The sequence below is a fragment of the Podarcis bocagei genome (assembly GCF_964188305.1).
Source record: "Podarcis bocagei genome assembly, chromosome: 9".
Lineage (NCBI taxonomy): Eukaryota > Metazoa > Chordata > Lepidosauria > Squamata > Lacertidae > Podarcis > Podarcis bocagei.
Window position 1 is genome coordinate 61,974,085 of NC_138134.1, and position 27,717 is coordinate 62,001,801.

A 27,717-nucleotide genomic window follows, 5' to 3' on the forward strand; every position below is an offset into this window, starting at 1 on the left:
GTGCCGAAGGGATGACGGCGGCGGCGACAATGACGGCGAAGGCCGGCCTCAGCCAGCGAGCTCGGCAAGGCGAACGATAGAGACGGAGGGGAAAGAAAGGCGAGAGAGAGAGAGGCGAGCCGGGAGTATGGGGGGGGAGGGGGCGTTGAGAAAAGAGAGAAAGAAAGGGAGGATTGTACCCCAAAGCGGCGCCTAGTGATGACCTCACTGGGTTCCCTTCGTTTTTCCCAGCATTCCTCTCTTTCTCTCTATCCGGCTTTTTTATTGTTTGTTTATTTTATTTATCCACCGTGGCTCTTCGTGTCCTACATGTGACGGGATATATACATATACAGAGAGGGAAACAAATACACACACACACACAAAATACATACACGCATATATAGGCGCAGTCAGACGCGCGTGTACGCGCGCGCGGTTTGCCCCAAGAGCACGCAATAAATTCAGCTGGCGAATTCCGCCCGCTCAGAGGCCTCCTCAGCCCCTCGCGGAGCACCCGCGTGACGGCAGTTGGCTGCCCGAGATCCTCGACTTGAAGGTTTCTTCTGGGTTGCCAAGTCCTAGGCAAGAGTTTAAAGGAGCCCTTAAATCCACATAAATCGGCCTTTAAATCTTCAAGATGGAGACAGCAGAAATGAAGGGAAAGTGAGCTTGATTATTTATATATAGATATATAGATGTGAGATTGTGGGTGCTTTCTTGAGAGAGAAGATTATGTATGTAATATGTATATAGTATGCATATGTATGTGTGTGTAATTATGTAACAAAAATGAATCGGATTATAAAAAAACGAGTAGTTTGCAATATAAAATAAAACATTAAAATTCCTGATAAAAACAATTTAAAGCAAGTATTAAAAACATCAAAAGGATTATCAAAATCAACACTAGCTAAAAAAGAAACAAAACACCTTCAACTTCTACATGTCTGGATAAGGTAAAGGGACCCCTGACCATTCGGTCCAGTTGTGGCCGACTCTGGGGTTGCAGCGCTCATCTTGCTTTATTGGCCGAGGGAGCCGGCGTACAGCTTCTGGGTCATGTGGCCAGCATGACTAAGCTGCTTCTGGCGAACCAGAGCAGCGCACAGAAACACTGTTTACCTTCCCGCCGGAGCGGTACCTATTTATCTACTTGCACTTTGATGTGCTTTTGAACTGCTAGGTTGGCAGGGTAGGCTTGCCTAATATAATAATAATAATAATAATAATAATAATAATAATAATAATAATAATAATAATAATAATAATTTATTATTTGTACCCCGCCCATCTGGCTGGGTTTCCCCAGCCACTCTGGGCGGCTTCCACAGAAACCAAAAAACGCTAAAATATCATACATTAAAAGCTTCCCTGAATAGGGCCGCCTTAAGATGTCTTTTAACATCTATATGAAGCCGCTGGGAGAGATCATCAGGGGGTTTGGACTGGGTGTCCATCAATATGCAGATGATACCCAGCTCTACCTTTCTTTCAAATCAGAACCAGTGAAGGCAGTGAAGGTCCTGTGTGAGTGCCTGGAGGCGGTTGGAGGATGGATGGCGGCTAATGGATTGAAGTTGAATCCTGACAAGACAGAAGTACTGTTTTTGGGGGACAGGGGGCGGGCTGGTGTGGAGGACTCCCTGGTCCTGAATAGGGTAACTGTGCCCCTGAAGGACCAGGTGCGTAGCCTGGGAGTCATTTTGGACTCACAGCTGTCCATGGAGGCGCAGGTCAATTCTGTATCCAGGGCAGCTGTCTACCAACTCCACCTGGTACGCAGGCTGAGACCCTACCTGCCCGCAGACTGTCTGGCCAGAGTGGTGCATGCTCTAGTTATCTCCCGCTTGGACTACTGCAATGCGCTCTACGTGGGGCTACCTTTGAAGGTGACTCGGAAACTACAGCTAATCCAGAATGCGGCAGCTAGACTGGTGACTGGGGGCGGCCGCCGAGACCACATAACACCGGTCTTGAAAGACCTACATTGGCTCCCAGTACGTTTCCGAGCACAATTCAAAGTGCTGGTGTTGACCTTTAAAGCCCTAAACGGCTTCGGCCCAGTATACCTGAAGGAGCGTCTCCACCCCCATCGTTCTGCCCGGACACTGAGGTCCAGCGCCGAGGGCCTTCTGGCGGTTCCCTCATTGCGAGAAGCGAAGCTACAGGGAACCAGGCAGAGGGCCTTTTCGGTGGTGGCGCCCGCCCTGTGGAATGCCCTCCCATTGGATGTCAAGGTGATGGACAACTACCAGACGTTCTCCCCCCCCCCCCGCCGGGCATCGGAGCTTCGTTCCGATGTCCAGCGGCGGGAGGAGACGTTTCCCCCCCCCCCGCGGGGCATCGGAGCTTTGTTCCGATGTCCGGCGGCGGGAGGAGACGTTCCCCCCCCCCGCGGGGCATCGGAGCTTCGTTCAGATGTCCGGCGGCGGGAGGAGGTCCGAGGACAGTGGGGAAGACGCGCTGCGCTTCCCCGCTGTCCCGGAGACTTCCCTATGGGCTGTCGTCTTGCGAAGCAAGCCCATAGGGAAATTCGTTTTGCGAAGCGCCTCCAAAATGGAAAACCCTTTCGTCTAGCGGGTTTTCCGTCTTGCGAGGCGTTCGTCTTGCGGGGTACCACTGTATATATTGCTTTAAACTCCTTGGAGAAAAAGGCAGTATATAAATGCAATGAATGAATGAATGAATGCAATGAATGAATGAATGAATATAGTGATGGTACCTGCCTGATGCTTATAGACAGGGAGTTCAAAAGTGTAGGTGCTGCTATGCTAAAATACATTTGCAGATTGTGTATTATATGGTAGCTGTAACACAGCCAGTTCCACAGGTAGAAGTGGGTATAGGCAAGTAAACTGATCCCAGCTGTTAAGGGTTTAATATACTAATTGTAAAACATTAAACATTGCCTGGTAGCAAATAGACAACCAGTGTAGATCTGTGAGCAGAGGTATTATATGCTGACAGGGTTTTACTCCTGTCAACAACTGTGCCACAGCATTCTGCATTAACTGCAGCTTCCAGATGAAGTGCAAGAGAGGCTCCACATAGAGTGCACTGCAGTAATCCAACCCTGAAGTCACTAGTGACTGAATTACTGTGGTCAAGCTCTCCAGCTGTAGTTGGTTGCACCAACTGCAGCAGGTAAAACGCATTTCTAGCCCCTGAGGCTACTTGGGCCTTCAGCAGCAGAGCAAGATCCAGAAGCATCCGCAAAACTGTGTACCTGACGCTTAAGTGGGAGTACAACCTCACCCAGGGCAATGTTGTTGTTGTTTAGTCGTTTAGTCGTGTCCGACTCTTCGTGACCCCATGAACCAGAGCACACCAGGCACTCCTGTCTTTCACTGCCTCCCACAGTTTGGTCAAACTCATGCTGATAGTTTCGAGAACACTGTCCAACCATCTCATCCTCTGTCGTCCCCTTCTGCTTGTGTCCTCAGTCTTTCCCAACATCAGGGTCTTTTCCAGGGAGTCTTCTCTTCTCATGAGGTGGTCAAAGTATTGGAGCCTCAGCTTAAATTGGCCAATTTATCAGACACTGGAACAACTAAACCACAGTATCTCTGTCTTGCCATGGTCCAAGATCAACTTATTTTCCCTCATCCGTCCCACCACCTCATCCAGGCACCTGTCAAAGGCCTGCATGGCCTTTCCGGAGTCAGATGTTATGGAGAAACAGAATCCAGTGTCATCAGCATAGTGTTATAAGAAAAACTGCTCCTTTATCCCTTATGGGGTAGCCAAGAGCCCATATAGAGTCCTTATGTAGGTTTTCTATTGGGAGGAGAAAATAACAGAGGCCAAACAGAGAATATTGAGAAGTAAAGCAGCTAGTAAGCATGATCTTTATTAAACTGTTGCAACAGGGTCCCCCACTCACCCCACGCAGGAAGGGAGGAGAGGAACCCAGAACAATGGTGTCCAAGCTCTTATATAGATATTTGAAATTACCTCCCCTGTAGCTCAAGACTACCCCCCTAAAACATCATACATACATCACAGAAAGAGGTGGTCCCCAGCAGAAATTTGAGTGTGTTGCTTCTCTCCTGTCTGCCAGGATACCTGAAAATGCCTTATCTGATTGCCTTTTCTGGGTAGCCTGCCCATTCCTTTGAGATGGTAAATACTTAGTTCCTGAATCTCTTACGGGTATTGATAGTGTGCTCAGCTTAACAGATACTTGCCAGACTGTATTTACAGGGAGGTGTAAGCCCCTACTGTCCAAAGACAATTGGAAAGCTTTCCCCATTTTCTTCCTCCTTGCAGAGAAATATTTGAGGTCAATTTGTGAGAGTCAAAATGGCTTCAGGATTATTCTCCTGTACTATTTCAGACACGTGGTTTATATACTTTTGTATGTGTTTGCGTTTACATTTATGAACATTTATTATTATTATTATTATATATAGGACCTTAGAATTCCTATAACAATAGTAATCACACCCAACTTCCAACAGCAGGACCAGCCCACCCATGAGGCAAGGTGAGTCAACTGCCTCAGATGGCAGGATCCATAGATCTGGCCTCCAAGGAATGTATTGCCTGCTGTTGATATTTATTCCCCACTCATTCCCGATGTAAATCCTTATTCCCCACTTGTTCCTGATGTAGATTTTCACTCATCCCCTTTTTCCTGGTGTGGGAGGGGATACCATTTTGTGGTTAGCCTCAGTTGCCGAAATGTATTGGGCCTAGCAGCTTCATGTAGATACCTTTTGTCTTGCCCAGTATAGCAGGAAACTCTGAAGTATGACCATAGAATAATAGAATCTTAGAGTTGGAAGGGACCCCAGGGTCATCTAGTCCAACCCCCTGCAATGCAGGAATCTCAGCTAAAGCATCCATGACAGATGGCCATCCAACCTCTGCTTAAAAACTTCCAAGGAAGGATGGCAGGATGCTGGGAAGAGCATTGGTGTGGAGAAGGGTAAAGGCACAATGAATGTGCAGATTAAATATTAAGAAAACACATAAATAGAATGTGAACAAGGCAAAACTTGTTAGATAATAAAACAACACTTAGTGGAAGTTTGAAAAACCCAGCGGTAGAGAGATTAATTCTTTTATACTGTTGTAATTGCTCATGGTTATTATGATTATAAATATTACTATCTGAGATGACTTCCTGGCAAAGAAAGTGAACAGAGGACTAATTGAAGGATCAGGTGCACCAGTCAAGGGTTTGTTTTGTGGAAAACCAATAATTTCTGGATTTTTTATTGGTGCTAATGTAAAATTGAAATACAACAGGTTAGAACTGAAGACTTGTCTTTTGGAGAAGATGTCCTAAAAATATAAAGAAGGAACATTGTAACAAACTGAGGAGAAAATGCATGGAGATCAGCAGAACTATTTGGAAATATTATCTTGGAAATATATTTTTCAGTCCCATTAACAAATCACCTAAACCAGTGAAGTAACTTACTTTTCACTTCTTTAGGGTGCAAATGAACTCATCCTATATAAAATGAGCATTGTTGAAATTAACAGGAGTTAAATGCTGAATTGCCTGTTGTCTTTGTCCATGGAGTTTTTTTGGCAGGGATACCAGAGTGGCTTGCTGGTTCCTGCTCCAGGTGGATCACGTTTGGTCAAAACTCTCCACTATGAGCTTTCCATCTTGGGTGCCCTGCTTGGCATAGTTCATAGCTTCTCTGAGTTATTCAAGCCCCTTCGCCATGGCAAGGCAAACTGCGGGAGGCAGTGGAAGACAGGAGTGCCTGGCGTGCTCTGGTCCATGGGGTCACAAAGAGTCGGACACGACTAAACAACAACAACAAATGCTGAATTGTGCACAACTGCAGCCATGGTGTTTTTAATATGTAAATCTTTATCTAATAACAACAACAGCTCACAATTACTCCTGTTTTTCATACAAGGGTCTTGGGTCAAATAGTAACAACTATCCAGATAAGTCTGTGGCAAGGGTAGGAAGTGTATCCACCTGTTCCAGATTCAAGTGCTGCTCTTAGTTTCTGGTTAATGATTCCAATGGCCAATTACTTTATGCTTAAAAATTGCTCTCAGGGTGGCTTACAGTTTACAGACTCATGCAAACTACTTCAGTTAAGAAGAATATAAGACATATTTAAAATAAAATAAAAGCATTTACAGCAGAAATTTTAAATACTATTGTAAATCCAAGCCAGATGGACTTGGTCTGGCAGCAAAAATCTAGTAATGATAGTGCCAGCCACCACAGAAAAGTAATCAAAATGAGCCATCAGGACATTCAGTGCCAGACAGCAAGTGGGGTGGAGCCTCTCCTTCAACTGTGTGTTAGTGGGCAGAGACAAAAAGGGTTTAGGATTTTAGGTTTTTGTAGGCTGGGGAGAAATACGTTTTCAGTCGGTTAGTGGTGACAAGGAAGAAAGAGTGTCATGTGGACTAGCTGTGACAGGCTGTAACAAAGAGACAGAATGGCTGATTTCTCTGTCCCAGGATCCAAACCTACTGCCACTATGGGAGAAGCAAGAAACCTTATTGGAATGTCAATGCTCTAAACTCTCTCCACCTAGATTTAGGTTGCATATGTGTGTAAATAAACCATATACCATAAAGACACCACAGTCTCTGCTGTGCCACATTGTCCAAAGGGAAACATAGACCCTGGGCAAGTACCTGGGCCCTTGGAATCTTGCACTACTCAAAGATTAGGGCGGTGTGCAACAGTACCACAATTTGGTGTGACAGTGCTCCTCATGTAAGCACATACACATTTTGTTGTTGTTGTTGCATACAATTTATTGAGCTAGAAAAAAATATTTTCTTTTTTGTTCCACATTCACAAAACCTCTGAATCCCATCCATGGAGCCCCTAGAGGTCCATGGATCACAGATTAGGAATCAACTTCTTTGCTTGAATTTTTTAAAAATTGCTCTGAATCCAATTATTGCAGAAGACTGAACCGCAACACAGGGTCTTCTGTGGAATCTGAAAGGTACGTGTCAGGGCCTGCTTCCAAATCTTGTATAGAATTGGTGGGAGGTACATCTAGTGTTATAAATTGTGAGCAACAAGACAGGCTGTCAACGGCAGATGGGCTTGTACTTGATTGCCAATTAAAACACACACACAAAGATGTTTAAACTAGCTCACACATCTGTAGTTGGCAAAGTGGTGAGCAACTCCATGTGTCGTACATGAGGTTGCTGTGGCAACCACACCATACCTTAATCATAAGTGTTTTGAAGTGAGCGATTGGTGAGTACAGACAGAAGAGGGCCTCAGGTTGAAACTGTCCCATACTGTCTCCTCTCTTTTGTTTCAAGAGTGCTCTTTTTACTTTGCTCTTGAAAATTTCCAAGCTGACAACTAACCCTCTTCATGCTTCTAGGATTAAAATCAGCAGACAGGCCATACAAATGATAATTGGGCCTTCGCTACAGTCTTCTGTGGGGTGATGGGAAACCATTTAATTCCACCACCACCCTTTCCCAACAAATGCCAGTACAGCTTGCTGATAAACCATTCTTGTCAAGCACTCTTTGAAGAAACACCCCCACCCAGTGCTGTGTGTGGTCACTTCCAGATTACCTGCTTATTGAGCATTCATCCTAGTTTTCTATGCAAGGAGGTTATGCAGCAATGCATCAAATATTATGCCACACTTCCCATAAGGAGAGCCTGCTGAATCAGGCCTGTGGCCTATGTCAGGGTGGTCCAACATGTGGCCCAAGGACTGCATGTGGCCCTTGAGGCCTTTGTTGGTGCCCTTTGGCAAAATGTGATCCCCCCCTTCAGCCGTCATGCTACCTTCTCAAAATCAGGTAAGTGAGGTGCTGGGCTTTGGAAAAGAGGTGTGAGAGTTCTGCCAGGGTCCTTGAGCCCTCCTTTTGCCTTCCCAAAACCTAGTCGGCACTCCTTCTGCCCAGTCCAGCTTTGGCTGGAGAGGTGTCAGATTTTGGCCTTGTGCCCTGCTGCCTCCACAGCAAGGCAATGTGCGGTCTATGGGCTCTGTCTAAAAGTACTCTTGTGGGGTTTACTTGGTATGAAAAGTTGGACTGCCCTGGTCTATATAGTCCAGCATCCTGTTCTCACAGTGACCAACCAGAAGAAGCCTGTGGGAAGCCTGCAAACAGGACATGAGCACAACAGCACTTTGCCCACCTGCGGTTCCCAACAACTGGTATTCAGACGCATACCACCACTGACAGTGGAGGTAGAATATAGCCACTGAATTTGCCTGATCTTTTAAAGCCATCCAAGTCAGTGGCCGTCACTATTTTTCAGAGAATTCCATAGTTTTACTATGCACTGCATGAAGAAGTACTTTCTTTTATCCGTCCTGAAGGATCCAACATTCAGCTTCATTGATGTCCACAAGACTTAGTGTTATAAGAGAGGGAGAAAAAATATTTCTCCATCTATTTGCTCCATGCAAAGCATAATTTTATAAACCTCTGTCATGTCATCTTACCTTTTCTCCAAACTAAAAAAAGCCCCAAATTTTGTAACCTTCCCTCATAGCGGAGTTGAGGTGAGGGGACTGGAGAACTGTACAAAGTACTCCAAATGTAGTCGCACCATAGATTTGTATAATCACAGTTTTATTATCAATTCCTTGCCACAGCTGGACTAGGCAGACCTTTGGTCTTAAGCCAGTAGGGCTCCTTTTATGTTTTTATCCTCTGAAAATTGCTGGAAACATCAGCCAACGTATTTCACTTTATAACTGCAAAAACGTTTCGTTGATTTTTTTTTTTTACCAACTTGGTGTCCAGCATGATGGCTGGAGCTGATAGGAGTTGTAGCCCAAAACATCTGGAGAGCACTAGGTTGGCAAAGGCTGTCATATCTGATCTCTGCAGGGTGCTTCTGAGAGAATTGAAATCTGTGGGTTGCAAACGGCCATGTGAAAATCCAAGCCAACTGTGCAGTCCTCTTCATAGTCTCCCCAGGGATGCTGTGCGGACAGAAATGTACCGGCCCTTGCCAGGACCAGTTCTCTGATACAAGTTTAGGCATTATCATGCTCAACCTTCTAAGAACAGGAAATTGACATAAGGAAACTGCATTAAACTGATTTCTAGCAAAAATAATAAATATTTAAATATTGGAATCACTCCAGTAAAATTAGTAAGAGTTTGCTGTTTCCCATAATGTCAGAGTAGTTGCATTCATGGTTTGCATTACCAACAAAGATCAGTGCCACACTCTTTTCATCCACCCAGAGAACCACACCTAGTGGTAATAACATCCCTTTTATTTCTTAATGTTCTATTAAGTGAATGTTTACTAGCCCGAACTAGTCCAAAGTGATTGATGAAATGCTTATCTTCTTATAATGCACCTTAAGTCAGGGAGGTAAATGCCAGAGGACTTATAATAATACTTACAATAATATCTCCAGGTCTCTTCCTTAACAGCACACTTTTAGTAGGCAAAACATCTGCTGGAGTTTCAACTAATCAACTAATTATACTGAGAAGCATGGGCCACGAGAGTTAGACAAATTCACGCAGCAGAAGGCTATCAATGGCTATTAGACAGGATGGCTATGCTCTGCCTCTACAGTTGGAGCAAGTAATGTATCTGAGCATCAGTTGCTGAAAACCACAGTAGCTGAGAGTGCTCTTATACTCGAATCCTGCTTGTGGGTGTCCCATAGGCATCTGGTTGGCTACTGTGAGAACAAGATCCTGGACTAGATGGGCCATTGGTCTGATCCAGCAGGCTCTTCTTATGTTCACGATCCACTGGGATCTTCTCCTGCTTAAGGTTCTAAAAAGCAGCTATGCAAAGATACTCAGGTAGGTACATGGTGCAACATGCTTGCTGCAATCGAGCAAATCTTGATCTGGTCAGTGTCTTGAGGGAAGCCCACCTCAGAGCTCTATGCATGTTTCCTTGAGTTCTGTGGTGTTAGAAAGGTGGGATAGAAATACAATAAATGTTGTGATCTTCTACAATTCACAGCAGTCAAGAGTGTGCATATTATCAGTAGTATTGCTAAATAGGGGCACTTCTAGACTGTCACTATTTTCAGGTGGGGATTCAATCACACACTTGCAAATCCAGGTTCTACAATTATAATTGACTGGGAGGTCTTGGGAACAAATTCACTTTCCCAGAAATATTGGATTTTGGGAGGGGAGGGAGTAAAGAATATGGCAGGGAAATGCACTGGAAAGTGTTGGTAACAGTTGCTCTGATGCAACGTCATCTATCCACCCCACAAACAAATCAGAATAAGCTGTACCCAACATTAGTCACACTTGGAGCAAACCCATTGACATTAATAAGTCACAACTAACAGGTCCATTAATTTCAATGGGTTTGCTCTGACTAAGGCACCATTATTAGGAGCCAACATTGTCTAGTATTCCTGCAAAAATCCAGATGAATGCTTAGTCAACAGGTAGTATGGAAGGTGCCCATCAATATGTGTATTGATTGAAGGCCTTTTTTATTGCAGGGACTTTCTGGAATATCCTGCCTTCTGTCCCTATGTTTTGCATCACTGTAACAGGACCCCCAAGTACAACTATTTACTTCCCTCACTGACAGCTGTTCACTTCTATTGCAGGAATGGTGGTGGGAGAGAGTGGTGCAGTTAAAACTGTTGAGGAGAGATTATTAACTTCATTGACTTCATCCATTGAGACCAAAGCCTGCCCCTTATTTGCATACCCCTTCTTTTTAATCCGTATCACCTCAACTTGGATTTTGAAAACAAGGCATGGGGAACCTTCTGCAGCCAGGGCCAGCCCTACCATGAGGTAATATGAGGCAACTGCCTAAGGCAGCATATTTCTTTTGGGGGGAGGGGGGTAGCAGCAGCAACTTGGACGTTCTTCCTAAACCCCCTTACCATCCCATCTGTTGGAGAACACAGCTGTGCATGCTCCATTACGTGTTCTGCCCACTCTAAATTAGCCTGCTGGTTTGGGTGCAGTGAAGGAGACCATCATTTTATTGGTGTTGTAAGTTTTAGTTTTCAGTCCAATCAGTTTCTGTATGTGGAATGTGGGGAGGGAAACATCTTGTCCTTTGCTCCAGGCAGCAGGTTTCTGGGCATGCAGTTCTCATCATCCCCAACCATTGGCAGTGCTGGTTGGGCCACTTAGAAGTTGGGGACCAACAACATCTGGAGGGCTATAGGATCCCCACCCTTGCTTTACAAGGTTGGCATGTCTGTGTGTGTTTAGTTACAAAATGCACATCTGTAGAGGGTATGTTTAGGAAAAGCCACATTTTTAAAAAACATACTCTTTAATGTCCTCTAGGGGGAGAAAGGTTTGTGATTCAAATTCATATCCTAGAATCATACATTATAATTCCCATTTAGCAATGTCACCTTTAATTTGCAAAAAAACACACAACCCATCTCTCTCTCTCTCTCTCTCTCTCTCTCTCTCTCTCTCTCTCTGTGTGTGTGTGTGTGTGTACACACAAACCAGTCGAATTGTTCAGATGCAAGCTTAAAAAAAATACCTAACCCTTTTCTAACTGAAATATTTAAATTTTCTCCTTTGATCACCTTCTTGTGCTATGATGTTATTTTAACTGTTAATTCTGGAGTGTATTTTATTCTTATTTTTTGTTTTTTGTACCCCACTGGTATTTTATGTGACTGCTTTATGAAATATTTCAAAATGGCAGATAGATATCCTAACTTCACATTCTAGCTTTGCATTTGCAGGGAAGTCTACCCACCCTCCCATGTGTAGAAGCCTTCACACCTGCACTTTGAAGTGGTATCCATTAGGAGCAGGTGCATCATGTGACCATGCCGATCATAGATCTTAATTCTCAGAGTGCACATATATGACCACAACAGATATATCTTATTCCGTCTGTGGTGTTGTAATCACTTGGATAAGTGCAGAACGTTTAGTTGGACACATATTAGCGATAGGACAAAAAAGAAAGAGTTAGTGAGAGGTGTGCGATCCTGTAACACCTGTTGTTTGGTCATGCCAGTGGATGTGATGTGCTGGAAATGAAACGTATGAAGAAATGAACAGGAGGATAACCATGGAAGAAAAGTCTCACCCGTGGCCCCATCATATGTATCGCTGAGGTGAAGCAATTTAAACCACAAGCATAAAAATGGACAACTGAGTATTTCTGTTGAACCTTGACTACTAATTCAGCCTTACTGCAGGTTTTTGGAACAAGCATATTAACAGTGTTATGTCGTTTCCTTGTTTGTTGAATTTACATCCTGCTCTTCCTCTGAAGGAGCCAAGGATGGCAAAGAAATATGCAATTTAAAAGCAAAGCAAACCATTTTTTCCAGAACAGTTAAAACACCCTAAAAACAATTACAATTAAAAACATTTGAAAAGCAGTTACAGTTACAAACTTCTTCCGTCCAATGATCTTGGGGTTGCTAGGAAGAGTATTTTTCAGCCAACAAAAGCCAGGGTAAAGGGGGATTTTCCAAATTCATCCTGAAGGTTAATAATATTGCAGCAGGGTTCCTTTTAAGCCAGGAACTTGTGGCCTTCCCAATGTTTTTGGACTACAACTCCTATGTCATTGGTCATGCTGGTGGGAGTTGGAGATAGACGAAATCTGAAAGGCTGCCAACTCCCCATCCCTGTACTAGAACTTCTAGAATTTTCAGCTTTGATTTTTCAAAAAAAAAGTACCTATTTTAAGTCTTGCAAAGCTTATGCACACTACTTCTTCCACTGATTTTCCCCAGGGGAAAATTGCTCTGTAGCGCTCAATCAGAGCAAATGGCAATTCAGGTTTTCTGCAGATTGCTGTTTGAGAGTGGGTTTTTCCTGGCAAAGGAGCAGGGCAAAAGGAAAACCACTCATACCCATGCTTTCTAGGCATGTGGAAGTGAGAGCAAGCCCTAACAGCACAATCCTATACATGTCCAGACAGGAGTGAGTCCCACTGAGTTTCAGTGGGACTTTATTCCTGGAAAGTGTGTATGGAAATGCAGCTTAAACCTTTTACTTGTTCCTATACCCTGTATAGAATGTTGATGTGTGTTTTAGTGTGGTTTTGGTTTATTGCTAAAATTAATTGGGCAAGTTTTAAATAGTTGTTTTTAACTGTTTACTGATATTTTTATTGTTATACAGTAGTACCTCGGGTTAAGAACTTAATTCATTCTGGAGGTCCGTTCTTAACCTGAAACTGTTCTTAACCTGAGGTACCACTTTAGCTAATGGGGCCTCCCGCTGCCACCGCGTAATTTCTGTTTGCATCCTGAAGCAAAGTTTTTAACCTGAGGTACTATTTCTGGGTTAGTGGAGTCTGTAACCTGAAGCATCTGTAACCTGAAGCGTCTGTAACCTGAGGTACCACTGTATTCTTTTTGTAAACTACTTTGAGATTTTTGGGGGGTTTCTTTTTTTACAATCAAGCTGTGTATAAATTTTATGAAAGAAGGAAAGAAAGACTGTTTTAAAAAGCGCATAAGGCACATTGTATTTGATCAATTGCTCTCTAGGAAGAAATACAGTTAAATCAAATAGGCTATTTGTCCTTATGTTGAGGCTCTTCTACAGTGATTCCCCACCCCACCCCACCCCACCCCCCCAAAAAAACAAACCACACACCACCAGCCTGGCCACAGGTCTCCTTTTGCTCCAGGCAACTTTCTAAGTACCTTGTTCAAGTGTGTTGGGTTTGTGACACAGCAGCTAAATGTCCACTAGATGCCAGGCTTCCTTTGCACAGAACAGCAGTGCTATGGGCTTCAGAGAACACAGCTATTTGGCAGAAAGAAACCAACCTTTTCCACTGAGGTTACTAGGGTTTTGGAGCTGGCCTTTGTAGACAGGGCTGTGTCCATACTCCATGCTTTATTTCATTTCTTTTAACCTGGTAGAATTCTACACCCTGGAAATGAAGCGCTTATAAATATGATAAACCTTTGATTTTTATTAAAAATAAAAAACAGAATATGTGTTGCAATTAAAATATACCTTTGACTATATTAGATTCTTAATTTATGGATTGATGCTCAGGGTTTTTTCTTTTAAGCACAGGGATTTTAGGACTTAATTTGGATGTTTCGTATATTTATTGGATGGTTGATTGAGAAGATGGTTTGATCATTGGCTGCAAGATACACTGCTTCTGCCACATGTAAGTCAAACCAATCAATTTCTCTCACATTGTTTCAAGTTTTGCAAATACGAAAAGAAACTGAGTTCTTGTGTTTTCGTTCTGTTGAGCGTCTCAGATGTAATACTTGCATGCACCCCTCCCCCCCATTTTTAAAAAATATTCTTCTCCCAAGAATCCTGTTTCTGTGAAACTGGATAGTTCCTAAGTTATGCAAATTGAGAAGATGTGTAAAAATATTTAGCATTTTGAAATTGCTAAGACACAGGAGCAGCAAGGACTCTGAAGCCCTGTCCACAACCACTGAAAGTATTACTGTACTCAGTAGCATCCATGCCGACTGCTAGTATTTTAGTGGAATTGTTCACACTTTCAGGCATTATTCCTTCCAGTGGTGAATTCAGGTCATGAGTGCCAAAGAGAGAGCTATCTGCATGCTTAGGGGAACCCCAAGTTTTGCAAAAGGCAAAAAACAAACAAACAAAAAATCATAAGAAAAATACCCTAAAGATGACTATGGAATGCTGACTATCTGTTGAGGAGGAGAGATGGAATGGAGCATGCTGATGGGAGCATGGCTGGCTGGCTGGAACACTAAGCAGGCGCACTGCAATATTGCAACATTTTGTCACGGGTCCCATGGAAAGGAAGGAAAAGAGAGAAAGAGAAGAAAGCAGACATGCCCAGGAGACAGAGATTCTGTATCCACTTCCCTATTCTGTGCTTTTCTTGCAGAATCAAGGCATATTCACAGCCTTGTTTATAACTACATTCTGCCACCATAATGGCGGAGAGGAATTAATTTTTATGAATTAGGCAGGCACAGATAACTTCAGAAAATTCATATTACACATACGATGTAAAAAAGAAGGCTTTTCTGATTGATCACTAGGTTCAGAGTAGGTCAGTAAGGGCTTTGACTTGCACTTGTTTAACATTGGCAAATATGCAAAGGATTGCTGTTTCCCTCTAAATGAGGCCACAAGAATTTCATACTGAGAATAGACACTACATTTGCCAGGAGACTTTTCTATCCTAAGCTTAGTTTTCTTTCATCAGTGCTGGATTGGGGTCGAGGGCCACATTGCCTCTTGGCCAACCCTCTAGGGGTCCCATGCAAAAGTGGATGTGGCTAAAGTGAGCATGCCACCCACACACTCTTGTGTGCAGACACGCACAACACACATACATGCATCACAGAATCATAGAATTGTAGCATTGGAAGGGACCGCAAAGATCATGTGGTCCATCTTCCTGCAATGCTGGAATCCTGCCCAAAGCCCAACAGATACACATACAGCACACAATCCCACAGTACATATGTGGGATTAAATAAATGCACACACACAAACTTCTCTGTGGTGCATTGGATTGAGTCCAAATTCATAAATCACTAAAACTTGAGCCATTTTTACAGCCTGATATTATGGATTCAGCAAGACCCACTTGGTTAAATAGGACTTACACTCAAGTAAGACTGCCTAGACTCTAAAGTCACCCTCCCACAAGTCCATTAAACCCAGAATCAAATATTCTTAACTGGATCGCTGGTGATGGAAAAGCAATGCCTTAGCAGTGGTCAACATGTGGGTGATACTTTGTCTTCTACTCACAGCTGGTTTTAACAAAACAGCTTGCTACTAGAGGATGAATATTCTGTGTTAGGATAGATAAATAAGGGATGGAGTAGGGACTATAGCTCAGTGTCAGGGCTGTAGATGATTCCAGGTTCCATCTCTGGAATGTCCTGGGTCTGAATCCCTGCCTGTCAGTGTGGACAATGCCCAGCTAAGTGGACCAATGACTTGACTTTGTACACGGCACCTTTCCATGTTCCCGTGGCAGCAGAGGGATGGGTAAAGTTTTTCCTGCTTGGCAGGGGGTTGGACTCGATGGCCCTTGTGGTCTATTCCAACTCTATGATTCTAAAGTGAGGTGCTGCATACTGAAAAGAAGGTGCAGAGGCAGGAGTGGGAGAAGGAAATTCAGTAAAGTAACTATAGATGAGCTTGTGCCGAATGGAATGAGCGAGAAGGATGTAAGCTGAGACAAGGGAAGAGATACTACAATCCTATACTCCCTTACCCAAGAGTAAGCACCATCCAACTCTATGGGACTGACCTCTGAGCAGATATGTATAGGATTGCACTGATAGACAGGGGCAGAGAGAGGGAGAATTTAAAAGGGTGGGTAATCAGCTTAATGGCATATTTGAATACCTAGTAGACTCAAAAGTGCCCATTTAAGAGAAGCAGAGGAATTCACAGGTTTAGTCATTGAAGGTTTTGTTTCGATTGCACATTTACTTTACTGTCAGACTTTACTGTTTAGAATTAGGTCATTGTGGTTTTTAAACTGTTGTGTGCCACTTTTGGCATCGGTAATAACGCAAAAACAGTTTATAAGATTAAAAACAATAAAAACGCTGTTTAAAAGGGGCTATTCTGTAGCCACCAGTTTTCCACTGTTCTTTCCTCCTTGCCTTCTGTCATGTGTGTGTCTGCAGGGTAGGAGTCACCGATCCCTATGAGCCAGAACTATTGTGAGCAGCACGAAATACCTGTTTCACAGGAGAAAAACTGGCAATGTTCAGAACCTCCCCCTCCTCCAACAACACCTAGAAAATACCTACAACCCCGCCACCCAAATAAAACCACAGATACAACGCAGGCTACTCCTCCCCACCCCCCAAAAAGGAATCCAACAAAATCCTTGGTTGTTGTTTTAAAAAGAAAATAAATAGGAGGGTCACATGGCCTTGGCTGGCAACAAGGGTGCCATATTGGCCACAAATGCCAGATTAGTAAAGGTAAAGGGACCCCTGACCATTAGGTCCAGTCGTGACGGACTCTGGGGTTGCGGCGCTCATCTCACTTTATTGGCCGAGGGAGCCGGCGTACAGCTTCCGGGTCATGTGGCCAGCATGACTAAGCCGCTTCTGGCGAACCAGAGCAGCGCACGGAAACGCCATTTACCTTCCCGCCGGAGTGGTACCTATTTATCTACTTGCACTTTGACGTGCTTTCGAACTGCTAGCTTGGCAGGAGCAGGGACCAACCTAATGCCAGATTAGGAACCCCATAAAGATATAAGAAGAGCCTTCTGGATCAGGCCAATAGCCTATCTCATCCAGTGGCTAACAAGAGGCCTGTGAGAAACCCACAAGCAGGACCTGAGCATAAGAGTCCTTTCCCCCCTGTGGTTTCCAACATACTGCCTCGGACCATGAAAGAAGAGCATAGCCTCCCCCAAGTGTAAGACCCTGTATTAACCTCAGGCAGTATCTATGCACATAGATTTACCTGAAAGTAAAGGTAAAGGTAAAGGTACCTCTGCCCGTACGGGCCAGTCTTGACAGACTCTAGGGTTGTGCGCTCATCTCACTCTATAGGCCGGGAGCCAGCGCTGTCCGCAGACACTTCCGGGTCATGTGGCCAGCGTGACAAGCTGCATCTGGCGAGCCAGCGCAGCACACAGAATGCCGTTTACCTTCCCGCTGGTCAGCGGTCCCTACTTATCTACTTGCACCCGGAGGTGCTTTCGAACTGCTAGGTTGGCAGGCGCTGGGACCGAACGACGGGAGCGCACCCCGCCGCGGGGATTCGAACCGCCGACCATGCGATCGGCAAGTCCTAGGCGCTGAAATTAAATCCTCATTAAACACAGACTGGCTGACCTCTGGCTGATCTTGGGAGGTTGCTAGTGTGCCCTGCGTCCTCAAGGGGACAAAGCTAGCCTTGGGCATTCCCACAAGACCCTGCCACAGGTCTGCCAGTGAATACCAGAAGAGAGCTATTGCCCCGTCCTTCCTAAAGCTTGCTTTGAGCCAGGACTTAAGACCTCGATCTGCTTTGAATGCCACCGTGTAGCTTTGGAAGATATGAAGTAAAAACAGAAAAAGTTAAAACAAAACAATACAAAATGCCATACTGATTATCTTTTCCTCCAGGCTGAGGCACCAGAAGCAGTCTTTACAAGCCTAGAATTCAAGGGGAAGGTTTTTCTGTCAGTAGATTTGGCTTCTAGGCAAGTATAAGCCCTGGCACATCTCTCTCTCTCTCTGCTTAGCACCTGTTCCATCATCTTTTGGTTTGGCATGATTTGTTCTTGAAAAAACCCATGCTGGGTGCTTCTTAACCCCTTCCTTGAAACGCTTGCCAACTCGCTGTTCAAAGATCTCCCTGGGCATGGCAGCCTCTGATTATAGAGTGCCACCACACTCATCAAGTGGGAATGAGGTTGGCAGCAGCATTGGCAACAAGCATTCTTCTTCTTTTTTAATAGAACGTATTCATTTACTGCTTAATATATAAAAAGAAACCCCTAAGTGGTATAATCACAGGGCAGAGATTAGAAATCAGTGTCAGTTCATATGAAGAATACAACAATGAAATTCAAATAAGACCTAAATGCTAGGCGAAAAACAAACAACTGAGAGGGTACATAGCTTTTATGCATACTCCATATAATGAGGGAATTTTTGTTTGTTTGTTTATCTATTACCTACCCTTCAATCTCAGGTGATTTGGGATATGAGCTCACTTTCCTGAGTCAGATAGCACCATTAACAGGGCACCTCGAAGTGGGGAAGGGATGGCTTTATTCTCTCCCAGCCCCCCTTTTATTTTCTGAGAAGTGAAAGCATGCTGAGTTGGAAAACACTCTTACCTTGAGAGGGAGAGGGAGGGGGATCTTTCCTTCGGACAGACAGGCCTAGCTTTTAATTATTTTCTGAGTCCACTCCAATCATGGTGATTAGGAGCGAGGGGGTTTTTGAATTATTTAATTCAAGCATGAGTTGTTCTTCATGCAGGTCATTAGTCTCCATGTCTTGGCTGTGAAAGCATGGTTTAAGAGGGTAGAGTTAGACTACAGTGGTACCTCGAGTTACAAACGCTTCAGGTTACAAACTCCGCTAACCTGGAAGAGTTACCTCAAATTGAGAACTTTGCCCCAGGATGAGAACGGAAATTGTGTGCTGGCGGCGCAGCAGCAGCAAGAGGCCCCATTAGCAAAAGGACGCCTCCAGTTAAGAACAGTTTCAGGTTAAGAATGGACCTCCAGAACAAATTAAGTTCATAACTAGAGGTATTAGAGTGGCCTGCTCCATTTCCAATTGTTATTTTGTCTAACCAACGATAAAAAGCCCCCTCTCTCTTTTCTTCATGGGGGTTTATTGCCAGGAAGGAAGGGTGGTGGGAGAGAAAAAAACTTTGATTTCTCCAGTTTATTTATAGCAAAGATAAAGTTACCTAGCATGATAGTCCCTGGACATGTTTTTCTGAGGTTTGGTAGATTTCTTACGCAGGGACTCCTGTGGGAAAATGATTGCTTGTACATGAGAGCATGAGCAAAGTTCTTATTGTTGCAGGGTGATCTCATAGCTAGAAGCATCCTTGGAGCATGAACAGCGCGTGAACAGCTCGTGCTGTCCTATATGATTGGCTAACGTAGCATGGCCTGATCGCTCGCACGGTCTAGTACGAAGGTCTTTATCTACTGGCTAGAACAAATTGCTTGGCTTGTATTTTGTATCTTTCCTTGGCTTGTATCTTTCTGATTTCACACAATAAAAGCTGTGCTGCATTAGCCCTAGAAGCTGCCATATTAGCCCTAGGAGCAGCCATATTTCGGAACCTATCTTGGTGTGAGACTGATTTTTCCCTGGATGCCGAGCTGTAACTCGACATTTGGTGCCCCGTGTGAGGCCCAATATAGCAACTCGACATTTTGGTGCCCCGTGTGACTGCCTTCGGACTTCACGTTGTTTTTCATTATTCAGCACTCACCAACACGTCGTTCATCCACGTAGTGGATCCCTGGTGAGTGCTCCCGTGTGATTTCTTTCGGATTTCATGCTGTTTTACAACGTTCAGCTCTCACCTCGCCCCGCAAGGGCTGCAGACGCGTCGTTCATCCACGTAGTGGATCCCTGGTGAGAGCTCCCGTGTGAATGTGATTCTGGACTGCGTTACGGACTTATCAGCACTTATCTCCGCCCGGACAGGGCTAAAAGGCGCCTCCCTCATCCTCCTAAGGATCCCTCGGTAAGTGCTCCCTGCCTTTTTTTGCAACTCTTGCAATCATGGGAAAATCTCTCTCTGCACCACAGAAAAAATTTTATAAAGACCTTAAATTCCTTTTGGCCAGTAACAACCTTGCTGTTCGGAAAGCTGACCTTAAGTCCCTTATAATAGCCTTGGACACTCACTGTCCGTGGTTCCCCCAGGACGGAACTTGGGGGTTAGATGATTGGAAAAAAATTGGACACTTCTTTCAAAATCATCCACAAATTGATGTCAAGGTTTTGCATGCCTGGTGTAACGTCTACAAAGCTATGTCGTGTTTAACTCCTTCAAACATTCTTCTGGCTGCTGCGACAGCTTCTTCGCCCGCCCTTCAGGTACCTGTTTTGCCTGCCTCAAACCTACCTCCTAAACCGCCGGACATTTTCCCTCTGGCTCCTCCTGTCGTCCCTCCCCTGCATTCTCCGCATTCTTCACTTCCTGCACCTCCCGTTACTACTCCTCTCCAAGAATCTCTCCGTGCCGCTGCCCCATTGTTGGGTTTTGACTGTGCAACTCCTAATCTCTTCCCTGTGATTGCTTCTGCCGCGCCAGGGGGAGGCCCAGCCCGGCACGAACAGTTTGATTTGAGATTCATAAAGGAACTGCATTCCTCTGTCAAGGACAATGGTTTACAATCTCCTTACACCCTGGGCTTGTTTGGCACTATTTTTCAACAAAATTTGATACCAGAGGATGTTAAGCTGTTGGCTCGCACTGTAATGCAACCTCATCAAATGATTTTGTTTATACAAGCTTGGCACTGGGCCTGCCAACGTCGTGTTGATGGGATTCGGAATAATCTTAATAATGTTGCATTGGCTAATCATCAGGCTGCTTTGGCTGCTGCCGCTGCTGGTGCCGCCCCACCCCCAGCCCCCGTCATGTTAACCCAAGCTGATGTCCTCGATGGGTTAACGGGAGGAGGCAATTTTCTTACTATTGCCCAACAGCTAACTCTCGATCCTCAATATTGGGAGGCCACCACAACTGCTGCCCAAGAGGCTTTGGCCTCTGTCCCTGATGACAAAACTGAGCGCGATGGCCGATGGGGGAGCGTTAGACAAGGCCCTACAGAACCCTATGGACAATTTGTTGATCGCTTGTACAACACTCTTAAACGGCAAGTTCTGGACGTAGCAGCCCAGGAAGTGATAGTACGCCAGCTTGCATTTGATAATGCTAATGAGGACTGTAAACAAGTTCTTCGCCCTCTGTTGACAACTCCCAATATAGCCATTGCAGATATGCTTAAAGCCTGCCAGTCAGTGGGCACTGAGACGCACAAAGCTCATCTTTTAGCCACGGCCTTGTCCTCCGCCGTGTCCCAAAATCCTGCAAAGGCTACAACCTGTTGGATTGACAGTGGCTAAAGAAAAAATCCAGCGGACCTTACCCATTACGTACCTGGGACACAAGCTGACAGCATCTGCAGCCATTCCAGTTACGCCTCAACTACAGTTTCCTGGTTATCTTAGATTGGTGGATTTACAACAAATCCTTGGACAGCTGAATCGGATAAAGAGTTATTTGGACTTGCCCACCTCTACTTTGTCTCCACTATTTTTTGCCTTTAAAGAACACAAGGATCCAGCAGACAAGATCACAATCACCTCTGCAATGGAAGAGGACCTTCCACAGCTGTTCCAGTGTTTCCTGGCACGCTGAAAGGCCATCTTCATCCCTACTGCATTGGCCCCCCTTTTTCTTGGGAAGCCACTTCAACCACCAAACATCATTACAGTTTTGCTGCCTCTTGTTTGGGAAGTGAGCCTGGCTTTGAAGGATGCCCTCGCCAGACCGGCATCGCTTGGGTTTTACCCCCCATATTTTTTTCTCTCCTCCCTCAGGAGTCCTGCCTTATGATGTGTTCCCCTGAGCATGTACAGAGGGCTGTCTTGGAACTATTGTGGACTCTTGGCAAGGGAGGGGGTGAGGTTTCAGTGTGTTCCAGTTGTTTCATTCTTGTGCCTTGGCATGGTTCCCGGACAGAAAGCAAGATGCAAAAGTTGCAATATGGTTCTTTAACAAGGCCTGCGAACAATGGGCTCTGTTCTCGACCTTGTTGCAATCCTTGTAGTTACAGCAAGCAAAATATGCTTCGATAGTGCTTTTTAGCTGCTGAGAAAAATGATTTTAAAAAGCTTCTCAAAGCTTTGAATTTATTTTTTTTGGTGATGGTATTCTAGCATTCCAGTAAACGCTTCATATAAGATTAGCAATAATAAAATTTTAGATTATCCATATTTTAATTGGACCTATGAGTACATTAATGGATCTTCTTGTTTTCTTAATGTTACAACTATGAGTGATAGGTGTAGGGATGAATTACCGTGATTTGCATAAACTGGCAAACTGGATTGAAGCCTTGTTTAATTCCACCATCTTGGCTTTAAAAATGATTAACAAAGAAATGTCAGAAATAAGAAATGTAGTTCTTCAGCATCATTATGCTTTAGATGTGATCCTTGCTTCTAAAGGTGGAATTTGTGCCTTAATTCATTCTCATTGCTGTATGTATATAACCGATCAATCGACCAATATCTCTGCTACTATTGATTATATGGAACAAATGATAGCTCATAATCCTTTGAATCCACCTGAAGGTTTTGATCCATGGGAGTGGTTATTTTCTTGGTTACCTAATGGATTATGGTTAAGAAAAATATTATTGATTGTAATTGCATGTATTGCGAGCTGCATTATGGTGTGTTGTTGCATTCAATGCATACCCTCTTTGATTTCCCAATGCACTGCATGGTGGTACCGACCACGGCCCACCACAGGGGTTACAAGAGGAATTTATGTTGCAAAGTGTAGACGCTTAGGCAATGAAGTGTACTAATGGTCCCTCTTTTTTCCTCTAACTATATAAACAAGAAAAGAGGACATGTGGGAAAATGATTGCTTGTACATGAGAGCATGAGCAAAGTTCTTATTGTTGCAGGGTGATCTCATAGCTAGAAGCATCCTTGGAGCATGAACAGCGCGTGAACAGCTCGTGCTGTCCTATATGATTGGCTAACGTAGCATGGCCTGATCGCTCGCACGGTCTAGTACGAAGGTCTTTATCTACTGGCTAGAACAAATTGCTTGGCTTGTATTTTGTATCTTTCCTTGGCTTGTATCTTTCTGATTTCACACAATAAAAGCTGTGCTGCATTAGCCCTAGAAGCTGCCATATTAGCCCTAGGAGCAGCCATATTTCGGAACCTATCTTGGTGTGAGACTGATTTTTCCCTGGATGCCGAGCTGTAACTCGACAGACTCCTCCCTCATGTTCCCCGCTTTCAAACTGTTGTCCATAGCAAGGAAGGGAAAGGAATGTTACCCAAAATAGCAAATCTTGCCTAGGAAGAGGGATTGATTGTTATACCAGTCTTGGAATTGCACCTCTCTGGAATAGGTTGCAGATGGGCATTGTTGAGGAACTATACAGTCATGCCTTGGTTGTCAAACTTAATCCGTTCCGGGAGTCTGTTTGACTCCTGGAACCGTTCGAAAACCAAGACGCAGCTTCCGATTGGCTGCAAGAGCTTCCTGCACTCAATTGGAAGCCGCAGAAGCTGTGTCAGACGTTCAGCTTCCAAAGAACGTTCGAAAACCGGAACACTTACTTCTGGGTTTTCGGCATTTGGGAGCCAAAATGTACGTGCACCAAGGTATTCGAGAACTGGCTGCATATCCTTGAAACTTGTCCACTCCGTGTTTGCAAACACAGTCTGTCTTTTGATTGTAAGGGGGTTTGCTGGCGGATATGTAATGGGTGACAACTTGAGGAGTGTTCACACATTACATTCAACAAGTGTACAATCTGTGTCCCTGTGTATGCAAACAGTTGAGCTGTTCACATGTATCATTCAATGAGTGTACAGTCTGTGTGCATAATAGCTGAGTTGTACAAATCAACACCCTGTACACTCTTTCACACAAACACTTGTACATATGTAGTGACTCCCTGTACTTCTGTATATGTGAACAAACCAAGAGTTGCTGCAATAGAATTTACTTGCCATGGAAAGTGTGAGTCAGCATTAGACGTTACCCATCATAGCTATTGGAGACAAAAGCAAAGATGTTTTATTCTCAACCCAGTTATTTGTTTTCTTTTTTACAATGGTGCCATCTTTGGACGATAGAGACATTTCTTTATTCATGCATCTCAGTGAGTGGTAAATGAGGCATGCTTGCTCAACTTGTTTCGGATGGAAATTAGTCTAATTAATCCATGCAGCTAAAGAATAGTTGTTCTATTCCAGTACAGAGCAAGTCTGATGTAGCTAATATTTTATGGCCATTGTTGTGTACTTCACAGGACTAGGATATCCCTCTGTTCTGTAGCAAATTTTCATGGAGTATAGCAACTTGTCAACAATATATCCTGTTTGTAAGATTTCTAATATGTGAAATTGAATTTCTTTTGTAGGTGTTTCCTTGCCAAGTAATGTTTTGGAATGGACATTTGCTTTTCTGTTTAGGATAGGCTAATGTACATTTTCATGTACTGGAGGGATGGAGAAGTTATTTACTGTGCCATATTTTATGTGTAGTTTCCTCCTAATCTATTACTTCCATTTTAGTTCGGTCTTTTATAAGTTGTTGTAGAGCTGTATTTTAAAAATAAAAAATAAAAAAATTGTGTGTGTTTTGTGTTGCTTCACAGCAAGCAGGACTAACAGCCAAAATAAGAGCAAACTTCGCTTGAGGTGGTTGTGTTGAAGTGCATGACTTGAAGGATTTATTATTATTTCTAATTACACAGAGCAACTTGGACATTTTGCAAAAGGCACTTCCAATGAGCTGCTCTGCTAAAGAAAACAAATTGCTTTCCTGGTTTAAGCACAGTGATTTCTGCACGCACACACATGCACACCCAAAATAAACATATATCAGATATTGACAAATCTTTTTAATTGATAAGAATCACATCCCATAGTGAATTTACATTCTTTGACTGAACAATTGACGCCAACCTCTGAGGGAGAATATTGTGGTCATGGTGTCTGAACAGTGCGGTAGCTATGGCTACGTATATAATTCTTAGCAATGGGAAAAAAAGTGACAATGACATTAAATTTAATCAGGTTCCCCTTTTCGGTAGTTCCCACTGGGATGAGCCACTAGTGTCCTGCCTTAAATATTCAGAGCTTTCAAAGTTTGCATGCGTTTTTATGCTAGGACAATATCCTGCTAATAGAGAACAATGGAACTGTCATGTATATCTGCCCTGAGTAGCCGTAAGTCTGGATTTCACTAGTATAGGGATATTATGATTGCTTCTTTAGCAATTGTCCTTATGTTAGCCTTCACTTAGGAAGAAGAAGAAGAAGAAAGAAGGGCCGTGATGAAATGTAGGGACTAAAATATAATGCGCCTGTCTAATTTCCTTTTGGAATATAGATCAGAGGCGACTGTCCTTTTTAAAAAAGAAGAAGACAGAGCTTTATTTCCAGTCACACTTCATCTGATATAAATGAACCAGCACTGAAGATCACATGGCTGAACGCATTTGGAAACACAACACAACATACATTAAGGAAAAGGAGGCTGGAAAGCCTGACTCTACAAATGAAAAGCATCTCGTCCTTCACATATACCATAAGATTTGTGAAGTGGAACTACCAAGAAGATGCTTAAAGAGTTTTTTGTAGTATTAATTTTAACTTCATGCGTTCTCAAGCTGAATCCACCTCACAATTAAACACACAGAGTGTGTGTTTACTAGTTACACTATGCATTTTGACCTGCTTAGTTTTACGAGAATGTGGTGTGACATTTATTACTCTAGTAAAGGGAAGCTGTGTTAATCATAAAGGTACAAGAAAATTAGCCTCCTAAGTCTAAAATTTCTAATTAAGGCTGAAATCCGAAGCATAGTTTTCCTGGAAGTAAGCCCCCTTAAATACAGTGATTACGTCTGTGCAAATAGGTGTGTGGTTGCATCTTAAGAGTTTATAGGGAGTAAAATACAGAATGAGTTCAAAGACGCTGTTGTGAAAGTATTGTAAAATTGGTTTGGATCATTTTTCAGACAGGGTTGGGAGTTCTAGTTGACTAATCAGACAATAATCAATTAAAAGTATTTTGATGAACATTTTGGATCTAATTTATTAGTACATTTTTTAAAAAAAAAACCCCACATGACTAAAAATCCATGGGCTTTTATTTAAGCTTTACTCAGAGTTTGTTGTTGTTGGCATCAGTCTGCCTCGAGAGACAATGGAGTGCATCTCCACGGTGAAGCCAAATTGCTGTGTTAGCATCCCTGAAGTGACCTCCCCGGGGCACAAGCCCGGGCAGTGTGTATGGATGTCCTGGGCAGAAATTAATGGACTTAACTTGGTCATGTTCATTCACTGCAGTGGGTCTACTCTGAGTAAAGCTGTGTGGACCACTTTACACTTACACTGAAACGCATTTTCCATATTATGGCCAATTCACCCAAGTTTCTCAGTGCAAAATTTTGAACTAGATCTCCTTTAATTTGCAATGTGTTGCAGGAGAGAGAGGGAGAGGAGTAGTTTTGCCCATGGGGGAGGGGGTTAATAGTCCCTCCGCATTCCAAACAGTAGCTTCACCACATTCCTCTTCTGAACATGTGGATGGCCTCCAAGTGAAATACATGGGAAAGCACAGCTGTGCTTGCTGACAACAGCCAATCCTGTGTCTCTTATCTCAGCGGCTGAAGGTTTGTGATACAATGCTGATTGCAAGCACTGCGGAGTCTATTAGTTTTCCCTCCACCTGATCACTTATCACATCAAGCGTTAGATTAGGCAGTCGAGAAGGGCCACAACTGAGTGATAGAGCACCTATGCTGCAGGCACAAAGTCAATTGAATTTCCAGGTAGGGTCAGCTGGTTTTCTTATGTCTTGGAGCAAGAGAGGATCAACCAGTGGGGTTCGTGATCATTTCCATGGGTGGGATTGCTGCAGCAACTGCCTCCCAGCAGCGAAACTTTGGCTGCTTACTGGGAGTGGGAGAGGTTGAGCTTTTGCAGACATCCTGGCAGAGCCAACCCAGAGCTCCCATGAATGCACTTGCACAGCCCCACCCACCCTGCGGTCTTGTCCCTCCCCTTCCTGGTAAGTGGCAGAGACTTTGCTGCTGGGAGACTATTGCTAATGCCCTTCCTCCCCCGGTGACCTGCTCCTGGTCTGGAAAACTGCTGTCAATTAAGCGCAGAGATAGATGGACCAATCGCCTGGCCTGCTATAAGGCAGCTTTATGTGTCCCATAGTCATGTAATTTTATTTAGGAGACTTCGCTCGGTTGGTGCGTTTGCTTTTTACGATGCCTTCTAACAGTCCAAAATACCTTGTTAACTTGAGAGCTAATTCAGATTTGATTTTTCCTTCCTTCCATCATGAAAACATGTGAAACAGAAGCAGGTGAGAAGGAAATGGCTGAAGCTACAAACGAGCAAGCAGTCCTGTTCTTTAGGCCAGTATCTCTATTTAATTCTACAAACCAGACAAAAACTCATTTTGTTTTATTGCTGCTGCTGTGAAAGGCCGCTTGAATGACTTGTCGCCATGTAGGCGGTACTTTCTGCATTTCATTACCACTTGACCCCACTGCCTACAAGCTTGTCTCTCTACACCCACTTGCTTTAGCTGCCAACTGAA

The 27,717-nt window shown here is 43.8% G+C and overlaps 1 long non-coding RNA gene across 5 annotated transcripts; it reads left to right on the forward strand.

Annotated features, from left to right (window-relative positions):
- On the forward strand, positions 1-27,717 carry LOC308594394. Of its 5 annotated transcripts, none has more exons than XR_014011425.1 (6): positions 1-99; positions 6,885-6,926; positions 10,404-10,466; positions 11,912-12,011; positions 13,940-14,044; positions 17,973-19,158. It is a non-coding gene; the product is annotated as an uncharacterized lncRNA (long non-coding RNA). The 5 variants fall into 5 exon arrangements; XR_014011426.1 differs by lacking the exon at positions 1-99 and adding an exon at positions 209-645; XR_014011427.1 differs by lacking the exons at positions 1-99; positions 6,885-6,926; positions 10,404-10,466; positions 17,973-19,158 and adding an exon at positions 25,489-27,717 and having other exon boundaries at positions 11,363-12,011.